The sequence below is a fragment of the Ostrinia nubilalis genome, chromosome 8 (genome assembly GCF_963855985.1).
Source record: "Ostrinia nubilalis chromosome 8, ilOstNubi1.1, whole genome shotgun sequence".
Classification (NCBI taxonomy): domain Eukaryota; kingdom Metazoa; phylum Arthropoda; class Insecta; order Lepidoptera; family Crambidae; genus Ostrinia; species Ostrinia nubilalis.
Genome location: NC_087095.1, coordinates 16,694,986 through 16,710,720, shown reverse-complemented (window position 1 = coordinate 16,710,720; position 15,735 = coordinate 16,694,986). Strand labels below are relative to the sequence as shown.

At 39.3% G+C, this 15,735-nt stretch overlaps 1 long non-coding RNA gene across 3 annotated transcripts; it reads right to left on the bottom strand.

Annotated features, from left to right (window-relative positions):
- Positions 1–7,421: 7,421 nt before the first annotated feature.
- On the bottom strand, positions 7,422–11,522 carry LOC135074291 (uncharacterized). Of its 3 annotated transcripts, none has more exons than XR_010257802.1 (5): positions 10,913–11,522; positions 10,730–10,850; positions 10,491–10,646; positions 7,583–7,706; positions 7,422–7,492 (listed from the first exon to the last, which is right to left on the bottom strand). It is a non-coding gene; the product is annotated as an uncharacterized LOC135074291 (long non-coding RNA). The 3 variants fall into 3 exon arrangements; XR_010257801.1 differs by having other exon boundaries at positions 10,730–10,839; XR_010257803.1 differs by having other exon boundaries at positions 10,491–10,625; positions 10,730–10,839.
- Between the last annotated feature and the right edge of the window lie 4,213 nt (positions 11,523–15,735).

Here is a 15,735-nt window from a genome sequence, read left to right as displayed (position 1 = left end):
AAAACACGCTATCTGAATAAATTGAGAATAAAAATATTCTATGTTCAAGTCATGATAATATTGAATCAATATTATTCATGCATTAGTAGTATAATACGCAAGCGCAAATATTTGTGACAAATAGTACCTTTGATTGTCACCCTGTATATTCCCAATCAAAACCCAATCTTGCACGTAGAGTTACAGACAATCAGAGGCGGCGTAACGTTACGCCGTAACGAGCAGATAATCCGGACGACCGGCCGGCGATCCAATTTGCCGGAGATCGCCGGATCGGTTTGCAGCGTGGAATTATTTGGGAGAAGGTTGGGTGTAATTGACGACCGGTTTCAATAGTTGGAACCAAGGAGTTGGAATGGAAATGGCACTTCTCTCATCAAATGATTATTGTGAACTTGAAGAAGTAAATGTTATTTTTCGAATTATTAATTAAGATAATACTTTTTGAGAGTAAATAGGTATAAAATGGTCAAAGGAAAAACATATGAATGAGACTAGAGCTGTCTGTATGTTTAACAAATCGCCAAACTTTTTGCGGTGTACAGTTTGGAAGATTTGTTATAATATGATTAATATGAAAATGAAGTCTCAGAAGCTTTTACTTTGTTTATTTTATTTTTTGTCTATAAAAGGCTGTTTATTTTTCATTTTAAAAAACATTCTAAAACCCAGTGCAACATTCCGTCAGCGGCGTAGGCACAGTCACAGAAAATTAGCAGGTCAACACGAAAGCACCACAATGATGACCTGCCTTCGTGACAGTCCGATACCGATCGGTTTGCCCAATCAATTTGACACAACATGTTCAAATTTGACCCAGTGTGGACACAGGCCCTTCTGGGAACGAGTGACAAGGATATTTTTACGAGAACACGCTAAGGCGGCGCGGCAAAAGAAAGCACATATTTATTTTCGAACGCTCTAATCGTGTTTGTAATTCTATAGAAAAAGGACGGCTACCATTTTTGTTGAGGAATTCCGACGCTTTTCAATATTTGTGTGAGAGTTTGTCTTTACTTAGCGGTGCGAGTATAGTTTTAAGCAGAAATAGGAAACCATTTGGGGACTATTTAGCTACTTTGATTCGTTATAATCGATAATACAAATTGTTTTTTTTTAGTGGTAAGCAAATCGCTGCAACACGCTTGTCGATTTGTAATAGCTAATTAAACATTACGGAACACAAGTAGGCATAATATTACCTTCTCAAATCGCCTCACACTTACTGAGACATACATTATCTACATAATTGATGTAGGTACAGTAGACTCTTTCCTGAAAGTGGTAGAGTAACCTAACGGCACAAGTCACTGTATATTCTCGTACACAGTCATATGAAATCAATAAAATTAAACTGAAGTGTTGTTATTCACGTTTTTTCTTGTTTATACTTAAGGTTTAATAAAAAAAATCTTCACTATCTTTTATTAAAAGTGCAAAAGTGCACCGCTAACTTTCCGCTAGAACTAATAAACTTCTTAATAACAATCATCATCATCATTTCAACCACAAGACGTCCACTGCTGAACATAGGCCTCCCCAATTATTTCCAGATTGGCCGGTTGACATACAACTTGCAACCTTTTTGAGGTCATTTGTCCAACATAATAATAAAAAAGCGAGCACTAACAAAGTTTGTAGTTCTGAGTCTACCACTACTACTTCTAGTATGTACATACCTCCAATGTTTGCCAACGACTTAAAGCGAGTTTCAACGCGAGTTAGCGCTCACACACTAAAATACGTGAGCAAACTGCGAAGGCACCTGATAATTTATTAATATGCCTAAACGCTGTGTTTGTATGACTATTTAACAGCTGCGTTTCGAAGTATTTGAGGAAGGAAAAGTTTGTGTGTCATTCAAGTATCTACATGGACTTCACGTATTGCAAAAGGTACCTATAATAAATAAGTATGTAAATAAATCTTCAATAAAAAATAAACTACGAGGTATTAGTGAGGCCTTTAATTTCTACTTGGCCTTCACTCTTAATCTTCTTATTAGCAGTCTTATTTGTCATCTCCTTCTTCAATTCCATTCAATCCTTGACTATTATGTTACCTTAGACTAGGCGCAGACCATCGATTTTTAGTTGGTCGATAGTTGGGCCCGATTTTAATTTGTATGAAGAATCGGCCAAATCGAATCGGCGTAGTGTGCGCACTTCCATACATGCCCTTAAATACTGATCAACTGCCCGTCTAAACTATCGGCCGATGAAAAATCGATGGTCTGCGCCTACTCTTAACCAACTTTTCGATTGTTATCAATCCCTCTTGCTGAAAGCAGTTTCAATATACTAAGTTTCCTAATTGGTAATAAAATAACTCTATCTGTCATGTCTACTATAAATGAGACCAGCGCACTGCAGTTATGCATGTTTTCACTATTCTGCTTGTCCCAGTTGTGGCCCAACAGATTGTTTTGTCACGTCCTATAAAAATAAAGCATTATCTCTCAATACACAGCCATTTGTTTCACGCCCGCGAACTCCAAAAACATCACAAGCCGTAACTTTTATCATCAAAACGGCCATAAAAATCGCAATTTATATTGCGGTCAACAAAAAGGTCCGAGACGCCCATAACGACTTGAGAATCGATTAAACTTGTCCACTTTCACATATTGCCTGTTCACATAGTTGTGTATTTGATGCTGGAACGATGTGCCTATTATGGCACCGAAGAGTAATATTTTGAAATGGATCTAATGGAAATAAGGACAGGTGGTGATCGACCTCCGAATATAATAGTAGTGATGTCACAATACCAATGAGAACCAGGTACTTCCGTACTTATTCTTGTCGTGTCGACAACAAACCTACACAGTGTCAGCCCAAAACTCCGCTACAAGAGTGGCGTTGTCAGCTACATTTAAAACTCCTCATCCGTGCAGTTGCTTGGGCACTCAGGGCACGACATTATATTTTATGCTTTATCGACTAAGTACTTCCCTAAAAATACCTACATAGTTACTTCATACATACCAAAAAGATAAGTATTGATTAAAATCCATAGCATGAACAAAACTTCTGAATGGAATGAAAATGGAATAAAAAAGAAATATTGCTTTTTCATCATTATATTATTTGAAATTGTGCAATATTTTTGGTATCCTTGTTTGAACATGGTCAAAACTAGCCACAAGGGAGCCACATTGTATACAGTCTTCAATATAAAATTACACGTTTATGGCACAACAATGTAATACAGATTCTAAAACTAGTATAGGTGCATAAAAATAAATAACATTATGATTCAATAAGTCCGAAAGGTAGCCAGAATGTAATAAAGTAATTTGGATGGAAACAAAAAAGCCAATGGAATAATATCAAAAGTTTGATTGTTATTTGGAATATGAAAAACATTGAAAGAATGTAGAATACATATTATATTATTAGTGCTTTTTAATAACAGTCACTGTAAAACTTGTGAACAGTGTTGAAACATCAAAACTCTACATTTTATTTTCAAAAGTCTACACCCCCTACCAATTACTCCCTACCACACACGAGCCTCCAAAAAAGACCCAAAACACTGACAACAAACAAAACACCGCCTCAGGTGTCAGTTTTTAATAAAGGCCCAATCAGTCGGCCGCCGGAAGCGCCGCCATGACGATCTTCCTCGCCGGAAATGGAGCCGTGTTGGCGCCCTCTGCCGGCCGCGGCGGAAACGGCGCTGTCGCCCCCAGGCGAGATAGAGCGCTATTAAGCTAGATTTGTATGGACAAGGCTTTTTTGTACTCGCCGATTGAAATTCAGATTGGGAGGGGTGGGCGTTCGGATTTTGTTTTTCATTTTACAAGAGGCGAGAAATAGTATGTCTGAGTAATTTCATTTAGGTGTTCTGTAATACACCTTAAATATTTTACCAATATTTTTAACAAGATGGAGGTTTTTGGCATGTCACGGCTTCCTCTTATTTATTGATTACTTTATTTGTGGCTTCTTCTAAAATGCTACTTTAGAAGAAGCCACAAATAAACCTATTCTACTAGCTGAATATAAAAAAAATCTTCTTTCTACATACCTCTATCGGCTGATTCAGGCTAGGAGCTTATTTTACTTTAAACAAGGTAAGATCTAACACAGTAAATTCTAAAATTTTCATTAAAAAATGATCAAAACCAAAAATAACAACGTGTCACACTTTTCAAGCCTGTTCCATTTATTATTGGCATCGAAACGTCCCAAACATCCATACACCTCCATTTCAACCACCAAAAGTTCTTTTCACTGGCACAAAGCAATCAGAATCTATCACCGCTGGCTGAAAAATGAAAACAAATAAAAAAATTAAAACACAAAGCGGGCTCTCGTATTGACAACCCTGCGAGAAAGCCTGCAAATGAACTTTGCTATTCGTTTCCCGCAATAAGGGGTGGTATTAAATCGTTTCTTGTTTTGAGGTTGGCACATTGTCTTTGATGGCGAGGCTTTGTTTTGGGGGCTCCGTTTTTGTTGGGGTTAATTTATTTTTGAACTTTTGAGTTTATCATTGTTTGGAGCGTCAAATGGTGGCAATTAGATTTTTATGTTTGGACAGCGAATGAAGTTGGCTTCATTTAGTTTGTTTGTAGAGATGGAGAATAAAGTTCTAATTACCTGTACCTTGTGGTGCAAATAAAAAGTAGTTAATTGGCAAGTTTATGTCTTTAATTATTTACCTACATGAACTTCCTGAGATCCTAATTTCATCATCAATCATTCTAAACTGCATCAGGTGCGATTGTGGTCAAATACCTGCCTTGTTATGCATAAAAAAAATCTCAGAGGTCCGAATATTGTCAAAAGAACTTGATGGTTGAGAGGCAGCAGATAGCATTATAACTAAACTATGTCCTGTCTAGTACATTTTTCCTTTTAGTAATTAACAAGGCCATTCTACAGAGTTTTAAAGCCCGGCTTATTATGACTCTAGGTCTGTGTTCATTACACAAAAACTAAGCTCTACCTACCGACTAAAAGCCTCACTAAACACGCACTAAGTGCAGCGCTTAGCACACACGCCGCCATTATGCATTCAAACACGTTGAGGTGGAAACAAAGGCGCGATACATCTGCAGCCCGCAGTTGGCAGCGTGTAGCGTGACAAACGTCGCGTCACTCGTTCCCGCGGCGGTGATCCGTTACTATGATGTAGGGCAAGGAATACAGACTACACATGATACATCAATGATGTTGTCTACATTGTTCCCATCAGTCATAGGACAATCCACTGCTGATCAGGCTTCACCAATAGTCTGCATCTGCTCTCAAAAATAAAACCTACTGACCTTTACTGGCTTCCTTCCTGACCTTTATCCCATAATAGTAAGTAAATTGCTACGAGTATTATAGGGTAGTTTTTGCGTGATTCTAAGAAGGGTTAAAGCTTGCTAGTGGAGGGGTGTGGATAGAGTCACTTTAGTGTAAGGAGATATTATCCTATTTTTATCAAGTTAAAGCAGTATTTTCCGTATCCAGGTGCTTCCCGCAACTTTCATCAAGAGGGAGGCCTCATATACGTTTTTCTTCATAAAGTGTACTTTATGGTAAACAGTTTCAGTGTGTTACATACTCGGAACAGTTTCGTGATGGTTTCATCTTTATTTCCTAGCAAAACTATATCTAAATCCTAGTTGTCCTCCCCCGGCTGCGGCTACGTGCCAGACGGATGTGCGCGAATCTGTCACAGTGACGCGCCGCCAACGTGCCCGTCACGTACGGGAAATATAGAGGTGCCATGCTTCACTCTTTTTATTTATACCTCGACTCCAGATAAATTTACGAGCAGCGTCACTGTGGCTAGGTGTAGCAAGGTAAATAACGAAATACAGTCAGTAATACATGGTCAGTTTTTTGATACTAGCCGGAAAAACTAACTAAGACCTAATGTTGCATATTGATGATTTATTTCCATACAAACTTTCATCGCCTATTTCAGTCAGTCAAAGATTTATTGTTTATGCAAAATGTGCGAATCTCGGCACCTTGATGATCCTATGCATAAAATTGTTTTAGCGGCTTAGAGCCTGAAAACGTGACAATACAGTAACTAATAGATAGATGTGTCCCATCTAAAAAAAGACTTCAAAAGCGGTACATTAAGAATTTTACCAGAGATTTATTACAGTTCAAATGGAAATCGTTAAAAAAAAGTTATGCTCGACTCTATGATTAGAAAACCACCCCTGGTGATAACATGTTATTATGTCATGTCTCAAATGAGTGCACCAACTCGCCGCAATTCTTTTCCTTCAAAAGTATTTTAATAACGTATTTTAACTTTTCAATTAAGTATCCCGGCGCTCAATAACTAATCTCACTTAGTGCATTTTAATACACTTTTAATTTGCAATGGCCCGCAAGCCGCTACTCCATAACAATAAACAAAATATAAAATTAGCAGCGACGTTTATAAATACGGGACGCGAACGCCGTAAAAGTCCGCCGTCCTGTTTAGTGGTGACACAGCACAACTGTATCAGTTAGCGCAGTTTGAACAGGAATATAAAACTGGCTGCTTCGGCGAACTTCGTATCTGCAATGCTCATCTAAAATGATGTAGGATTCTTATAGTGAAAGATTTTTTTTGATCGGCCCAGCAGTTTCACAGACTATTCAATTCAAACAAACAAGCAGGTCGTCGGGCGAGCTGAGATCACTAGGGGAAAGGCGTCGGACCTACGTGGCGAGGGAGTATGAAGTTTGGGATGGGTGGCAGCAGGATTGCTATTTCCTCTTTATAATATAAGTGTAGATACCTACGTCAGATAAAATATTCATCATTGAGCCATTTAGTCTCACTAGGGACACGACTCTCGCCAAATTACCAGATCATCAGGTAATTTTTAGTCTTCATTTTAGGAGCAATACCCTCTCTTACTTACCAGCAGAAAAATTGAGATTTTGGCCAGCACTCTTCACACGGGCTAGACTTTTGGGGAGGCCATTTACCAAAGGCTTACATAAACATTATTCTTCTTCTTTTCGTGTTGACAACAAACCTACACAGTGTCAGCCCAAAACTCCGCCACAAGAGTGGCATAAACATAAGCATTCAATGTAAAGGTTACATAAAATGGCAGGCATATGTTGGCAGAAGTCAAAGGGAAATTTTAGATAATTAGGCAAGTATTTCTAGTATTTTCCTATTAATTAAATAAACACTCAGAAACAGAGTTATTGAAAAATGACCATTAAAACAACCGAGTGTAAATAAAATCATTTAAATACGAATAATTATTCCATTAGTATGCTAGTGTGCGCCGCGGTGTCACCGGCGAGGGTGGAGCGAGAGTTTTCATCAATGAGCGCCTGACCCGGCTGAATCGCCAGCTCTTTCACCGGGTTCGGGAGGAGTGCCGTCGTCTCCAGTGGAAGTACACTTGGACCAGGAGGGGCCGCGTTTTCGCTCGTAGAGGCGACGGCGCGCAAGTGTTCCAGCTGCGCTCTATGGAGGACGTTGTGAGGGTGTTCGGCTCCCCGGCGCAATGACTGGCGGTCGACTGTAAAATAATAATAAAAATATTTACTAAGTCACACATTCTTTGTAAAACCAATAGTATCAAAGCATCTTTTGCTAACAACTGGCTTACCCAAAATTTGTTTTATATGCTTCATTTATCGCTTTTTTGTCTCGTTGTTGTTGGTTCGGTACTGATAATTCCCAGCGGTGATACAATTTCACACTATCACAGGTTGTTCCAATGTAGGATATTGCTGAGAAAAAAGAAACATAATTTTATAGACTACATCTCTATTCTAAATATTAACTTTTTAAAATTAATTTTATTTATGTATTTGAGTAGTGTATTTACACATAAAGACCATCTCATTAGGGCAGTTCAATGTTGTTTTTATAATGTACAAACATCACAGGCCTTGGGTTAAAGAATTTATTGGTCGGTTTTTTCAATGCGGGATCTCTCTGTACTAAACAGGAGGAATTTATAGTAGCAATGAATGACTTGGCTCCGGATATAATGGCTGTAAACGAGACCTGGCTGAGGGCTGGGGAGGGGGACAGGGCTCCTAAACTAACTGATTACCGACTGAGACATACCCCGAGGCCATGCCACATTAGGAGAGGCCGAGGGGGTGGGGTAGGTTTCTACATCCGGAGAGGTATAAATGTGAAATCTTGTTCTCATCCCAGCACTACAGAATCGGTGGAGCAGATGTGGATTTCTACACGCATTCTCAATCAGGTCATAGTAGTCGGCACAGCTTACAGGCCACCTTGGCAGGATCTGGAGTTGTTTCTTGAGGCGGTATCTGAGTCTATTGCCTCATTCACTTGGGCGGATGGACTGATTTTGACTGGAGACTTTAATATAGATCTGCTTGATGGGAGCGGTCGGAGATGCAGGGAGCTTGTGCAATGCTTACACAGTCAAAACCTCAAGCAATTAGTGACTGAGCCAACTCACTTCACGGACCATAGCGAGACTCTAATTGATGTGATTTGCACAGATTTGCGAGCACTCCGGGTATCAGTTAGGCATTCTCCGGATTTGGGAGGGCACGCCATGCTGTCGGCAGAGTTCAGGATTAAAGCCGAGAAAATCAGTCCCCGATGGGTGACATACCGGCCTTTCAAGGACATAGTCCTGGAACAACTGGAACGGGACCTAAGCACCATCGATTGGAGTGGTCTCAGACTCAACTGTCTCGACCACGTAGACCAGCTCGTGGAGGCCTTCACACAATGTGTCATGGGATTGATGGACTTACATGCTCCAATAAAAACACGTAGATTCAAACATCCCCCGCATCCTTGGATCACTGATACCATCAAGGAAATGATTCGTGTTAGAGATGACTATCACAAAAAGTTCCAGCAGCAGAAAACCTCAGACCTCAAAAACAGTTACAAAACTATGAAGTACCTAGTCTTGAATGCAATTGAATGTGAGAAGACCTGTTTTTTTACTAAGCAAATTAACAATAATTTAAGCAACTCAAAACAGCTCTGGAGGAACCTAAAAAGCACTATACTGCCAAACAAAAAGAACTTTGATGACCTGCCTTCATCATTCAATGACCCAGATCTGATCAACACACTTCCTGAATGTGCCAGGTGAAAACAGAGTTACAATATCACAATTGACCTTTTATGAGCATCATAGGCATAGTAACGCTGCCACCTTCACACTACACACAGTTAACGAGGACTCAGTCCTTAAGACCATCAGGGGTCTGAGATCAAACGCACAGGGTAGTGATGGTCTTACTCTGGACATGATTTTGCTCACCTTGCCCTACTCACTGGGGGCTATTACTGCAATTGTCAATCGATCGATATTGGAAGGCGTATTTCCAAAGAATTGGAAGGTTGCGGTTGTGAGACCGCTACCCAAGACAAGTCAGCCTATCACAGTTCAGGAACTCCGACCTATAAGCATCTTGCCGTGCCTTTCAAAAATATTAGAAAGAGTTGTGTGTAACCAACTTACTGACTATCTTGAAGCACATGACATCCTCCCTCGTTATCAGTCTGGCTTTCGGAAAGGGTACGGCACGACAACTGCACTGGCGGATGTGGTCGATAACTTGCTGGTTGCTCAGGATCGGGGGATGCTAACAATTCTCGCACTACTGGACTTTTCTCGGGCTTTCGACTCAATTAATATTTCTCTGCTGCTATCCAAACTAACCTATTATGGCCTCGACAGTGGTTCAGTTAAGTGGTTCCACAGTTATTTGACCCAGCGACTGCAGTGTGTGGAGTTGAGAAGGGTGGACGGCACTTCGATGAGATCTCAACCTGAAATGGTTACCCGCGGGGTTCCTCAAGGGTCCATTCTGGGACCAATCCTGTACATCCTATACAGTGCCGACATCACTAACACTATCGCAAGTTGTCATCACCATCTGTATGCCGATGACTTGCAGGTGTACCTCTCTTTTGCACTGGCTGATTTTGCCGTTGCTGTGGCTAAAGTGAACAAAGACCTGAACAGCATCTCTGACTGGAGCAGCTCAAATTGTTTAAAGATTAACCCAAAAAAGTCCCAGTTCTTGGTTATAGGGACACCCAAAAACATTGCTAAACTCAAAGATGTAACTCTTAACATTAATATAGACGGAGAACCTATCGCAAGGGTTGATGCAGCCAGAAATCTGGGACTTGTTATGGATTGTAATCTGAAATTTGAAAATTATGTAGCGGAGTGTGTAAGAAATAGTCTCTATCGGCTCAAACTCCTGTACAAGTTGCGACCCTACCTGAGCGAGAAACTCAGAATTCTACTCTGTGAGTCCTTGGTCCTCAGCAGATTTAATTACTGCGACTCTGTTTACGGTCCGTGCCTTCTGTCAAGAACATCCAGACTTATCCAGAGAGTACAGAATGCATGTGCGCGGTTCTGTTTTTCGGTTCCGCCTCGCTCCCATATCACCCCTTATCTTAATGCCGCAAATATGATGAAGATGGAGGCACGTAGAAGACTTCATTTAGCCACCTTGATGTTTGGAGTCATTACTACAAAGAAACCTAAATACCTATTCCTAAAGCTGGAGTGGGTCCACAGCGGATATCCAAGGAGGCAGTGCACCCACATCTTTGCTACTCCAAGACATCGCACTGTGGCATTTCGAGGCTCCTTCAGATTCGCTGCGTCGCGGTGCTGGAACGACCTGCCGCCGCCATTGCGTGCCCTGTTTGTCAGAAACACCTTTAAAACTCATGTAAGGAAGCACTTTATCTCACTGCAAAAGACGAGTGGCGCAGATGCACTTACAGGGGGATGTACACGACGTGCGCGTGCGTTGGCAGGCGTGTCCCAGCATAAATAATTTCTAGCGTCCGGTTGAGCTTCGACTGGCGGTTTCCCCGGCTCTTTGGCGCACCCTAAAACAATCCTTTCATTATGCAATTGGAATGGAACGTAGAACCAAATAACCATCAGATAGGTAATGCTTACCGGGAAGTGCGGTGCGGCGTGTTTGCCGGGCTAGGTACGAGCGAGCGGGGTGGATCCACGCGAGACATTCTCTCTCTTCCTGCTGTCGCCTGCCGTAATTTCAATAATAAAGAGCTTTTCTCGCTTTATTACGTGGCAAACACATGGCATAAATGGCGTCTCTCGCGAAAATTTGTAAAATTAATGGCTGTTCTGAATATTTAATTTGCTGGGTAACCTTTTTTCTCTCCGTGACAGTTTTTTCTCTTTATTTTAACGTTTTTTTTTTTTTACACCGCTTTGGGAACTTTCATTTTGCCACCGCTGTCGTGTATTTAACCGTGGCATTAAAAAGTTGCTGTAATATAAATCTTTATCGATGAACGGTATTTAGCATTATTTACTTGGAGTGTCTTTCTTTGGAATAATCAGTCACTTACCTTAAATAAATAATTAGTACACACTGGAGTTGTCAAGCCGATTAATTTTAATTTATTACGATACTTACGATATCATCTGTGCGATTAATCGATAATTCGATTTTCGAGGTTATTGTTGTTGTTGTTTCTTGTTATGTTCTTTTATTTTAATTCTTCTCTTGTGTTGTTTTGATAAGTTATTTGTATTTTTTTTTTTTTTTTTTGATGCGTACTGTTGTAACTAGAGATGGGTAGTGGGTAAAAACCCATTTCACCCGATTGGGTTAAAACTGGGTGATTTGGGTAAAAACCCGGTTTTTACCCATTATCACCCATTCTGGTGGGTGAAAACAAAAATAGCGTATTTTTTAAAGAGAAGTGGTATTTGTTGCTAAGGGGGCGTTCTAGTGTTACGTAATGCAATCTGGGGGGAGAGGAGGTCTTGAAAAACGTTACAATGCGTTACAGTGGCGGAAGGGCGGTTCGATTTCAAGTGTTTAAGCAGAAGTACTTTGTAGTTGGTGTTGTTATTTGTAACTTTATACCGTAATGTCATCAAAGAGAGAGTTTGGCATCTTTGGCATTCCCCCCCCCCCCCCTCCATGTCCTTGCCATGATCACAAATTATTGTGTTCCTACTAAATTTCTTCTAAATCGGTTCAACGATTCTTGAAATAACACCATTTTATAAAATAATTGGTCACATCATCATAACGTGATCAATTTTACGATTTGGCCACGATATAAATGCATATTAGTGTTAAATTTGACTTATTACTTATTAAACAATAAACTTAAATGAGAAAAATTCAATAAAAATAAAGAAAAGATACCAATTGAAATAATTATAAAGTTATTTGTTTTCACCCGGTGTAAACACCCACGGGTGGAATGAAACGGGTTTTTATTGGGTTTTTACCCTCATGTGGGTTTTTACCCGGGTGGAAACCCATCTCTAGTTGTAACCGAATTATACACACAACCCTGCGTTGCGTGCCCCTTGGAGAGACATCGAACTTTCACTAAATATAATTTACGGTTACATTATTTTTGGACGGTGTCTTCTCCAAGGGTTGCGCAATAAGCAAGGGCGTCCGCGGAAGACCAGCTTCGTGACTTGCCCTTTTGAGCATGTCACGATAAATGCTGAGCGGGTGCCTATTGGCACAGTTTTTTCTCATCACTTGTTTTTAATAGCCTACATATTTTGTGTTTTTGTTGTTTTTTTTGTATTGTGTCTTTTTTCTTACTGTGTCAATAAACCTTTTCTATTCTATTCTATTCTATTCTAATAATCATCAGAATCGCCGTTACATAAAAACCAATAAATAAAAACTCCCATAATAACTCAACCGTAGAGATGTCTGTTCTCTTTTGTATACAACATCGACAGATATCGATAAAATATCAATTTGAGAACCGATTCCACCTTCGCACGACACGATCGTAAAATTTTATGGCTCGTAAAATGCAAATAGACGCCACATCTGTGATAATGACACTACGATAATCGACCGCCGTAACCCATTAATTGATGACAGATGACACGTTTCCATGATACCGACGGTATTTAGATGTCAAGTATTTTGACTACCTACTACTTACGGTTCATATTTTTAAATAATGTCGCGTAGAGACCCGTGTTTCTCTATTATAATTAATATAGTCTACAGTCCAGTGGTTCCCAAAGTTTTCTGGGCTACGACTCATCAAATACAAGTTCCCAAACTCGGGACGCACCTATAGGATAATTAAATGTTACCAATGTACCTATAATATAGACTTTTCAAATTACAATCCGTCTGGGCGGCTGACAGTCGCGCGCTGCCCAGCGGTTGGATCGGTAGGGTGGTGTGTCGTTCTTCAGCCAGGGCCCACTCAATGTTCACTCGCGACCTACCACTAGTCTGGGAAACCCTGCGGTCCTGGTCTACACACTAAACTCGATGAGCCGTCGACATGAGTCGTCAGCATTATTCTTTGAAATAAAGCCGCTGACAAGGCTTGGTGTATAGAGTCCATAAGGTTTGTTTGTGACACGCGATGACGCTTCATAATTTACGATATTTACTTATTCTCATTTTGGTACCTACTGAATGAGAATTAAGGGTATTATCGTAAACGTTAGAAGCAAATTCAATAGCAAATACTATAAAAAATAATTAAAATTATCAACGAAAATAATATAAGTAGAATTATTCAGTATGATATTTTATCAAGAAAATGCATGCATTTTATGTGTGATAAATCCCACTGTGATTTATAATACAGGAAACGCCATCTATTGGTGTCCAGCTGAACTGCATGCCAATTTATTTCTCTAACATTTTCTGTATAAATAAGATTATTCGCGATAAATATTAAAATGAGTAGGAAATCTATTTTGCATATAAATACATTAATATATTTTTACACGAGTCTAGCTGTCTACAAATTGGCCATTTGTCAAATTTTATATCTGTATTATTTAAATATTATATGTATCGACATAACACATCAACAGTAATTTACATTCAAAGGTTAATATTATAATTTAAAATAAAATTACCTTATAACTGCTCATAAATAACAATAAATGTTTTGCGTTTTATTCGTGGCCATAAAATTTGTATTTTATATCTCTCTTTAATTTTTAGAATAACGCTAGAATACTTAATACCGTCATTATTATAAAATTTTTGTTCATTAACATTAATTAGTTATCATGAATTAGCAATTAGCTGATAAGGGTTCTCGCTAAAGTAAAATTAAAAGGAAAGTTGCGATAAAATCTGTGTGTTTCGTTAAAAATTCAGTGAAGGCGTGTTGTATAATAATTTATTTTAATGAAAACTGTAAATAAGCGTCGGGCGGGTGATAAATAACGCGGACATAAATATTAACACGCGCGATGGACGGACGGCCGCTTTGCGTCGCGCTCTTGAGACTCGCCCGAGCACCGAATTACTCGGCAATAGTCGTGTACAAGATAATTTATCACACAAAAAACTGTGGAGAGGCCTGAAATATTTATTATTACAAAACTTTGAGTAGTGTTGTACCTATGTAAGCATAATTTATGAGACTTCATTAATTAAGCAACTGCACTACATAACAGGAGGATTTGATGAGTGCTACTGACAACGCCACTCTTGTGGCGGAGTTTTGGGCTGACATTGTGTAGGTTTGCTGTCGACACGAAAAGAAGAAGAAGATTTATTGGTAGAGTTTTTAACCCTGACATTATTTCTGATTTAGTACCTCATTGAAACTTTCTTTCGTTTTTCACGCAACTCTCGAAGCCAAATAGTTAAACATGGTACCGCAACGCATTTTGCGACACATTATGAAGTAAACAAGATTCAAATTCTTTAAAAAATATAATGTTTAAGTATCATCATCATCATAATCGTCATTAATTATAGTCACAGGACGTTCGTAAGGATATAAAGGCCCAATAATTTTCAGATTAGCCGTTTAGTAGCGGTCTACTTCCAATCCAACGTCTTCCTGACCTTACCTTTACGAGGTCCACTTGGTTAGCATAGACCTGCTTTAAGTAGCATACCTAATATAAAATAAGTAAAAACATTCGACTCGATCCCACCGCTAGTCTTCCTCAACACCTCCCGTCGTCAGAATATATTAATTTCAATATTTAAGCCCGCAACCGGTTGTCCCATTAAAACCCTATTAACGCATTTACATATTTGATAAGCAATCGATAAACGTCCGATGGCTGCACTATCAATTTTGTATCGGAACGTTTACCTGCTTTACACCTACTAACTTAATGATCTGAGGCTCTATTTCATGAATATTTTGTGAATAAAATTAGAGAAACGATAAGATAGAAAGAAAGAGATAACATTGTGTTTGGATAAGCAAATATCACTCTGTTGTTGGTAAAAATTATGACTGTAAGAAAAGTAAGCGGTCCTAACATTCAGGTTGGAGTTGCTATGCCTCACTCTACATTACCTAGTGATTCTCAACAACTGACTGTATCAATAAATGACTCTGGTTATCAGTGGAGCCAAGTAGTGATGGTTCTTGAACATTTACAGCTTACACACATAATCAGCATTACTGCACCCCTAACGGTTATGAAATAAAATTAACTACGCGTGGCAAACCAGGCTGGCAAACCATAAGAATAAAAGTGAAACAAAGATACTATCTCGGTTTTTTATAATAAAAATGTACGTGTGTCAGTTTTTTCGCTAAAAAGCATAATTTTCTACGTAAAAACCTTCCCCAACATCAACCGTAACACACAAACTGCGGGTATTCCGAAAAAAACACGCACAAAGCGCCAATAAAACGTGAAATTAAGCTCAATAATCTTTAGAGTTGCGCAGTAACAGTAAATTATGAAGTTACGACCCGCTCGTTAAGTGAGAGCAGGCGAACGATCATATTACCTACTCTGACTACTAAAGGGTA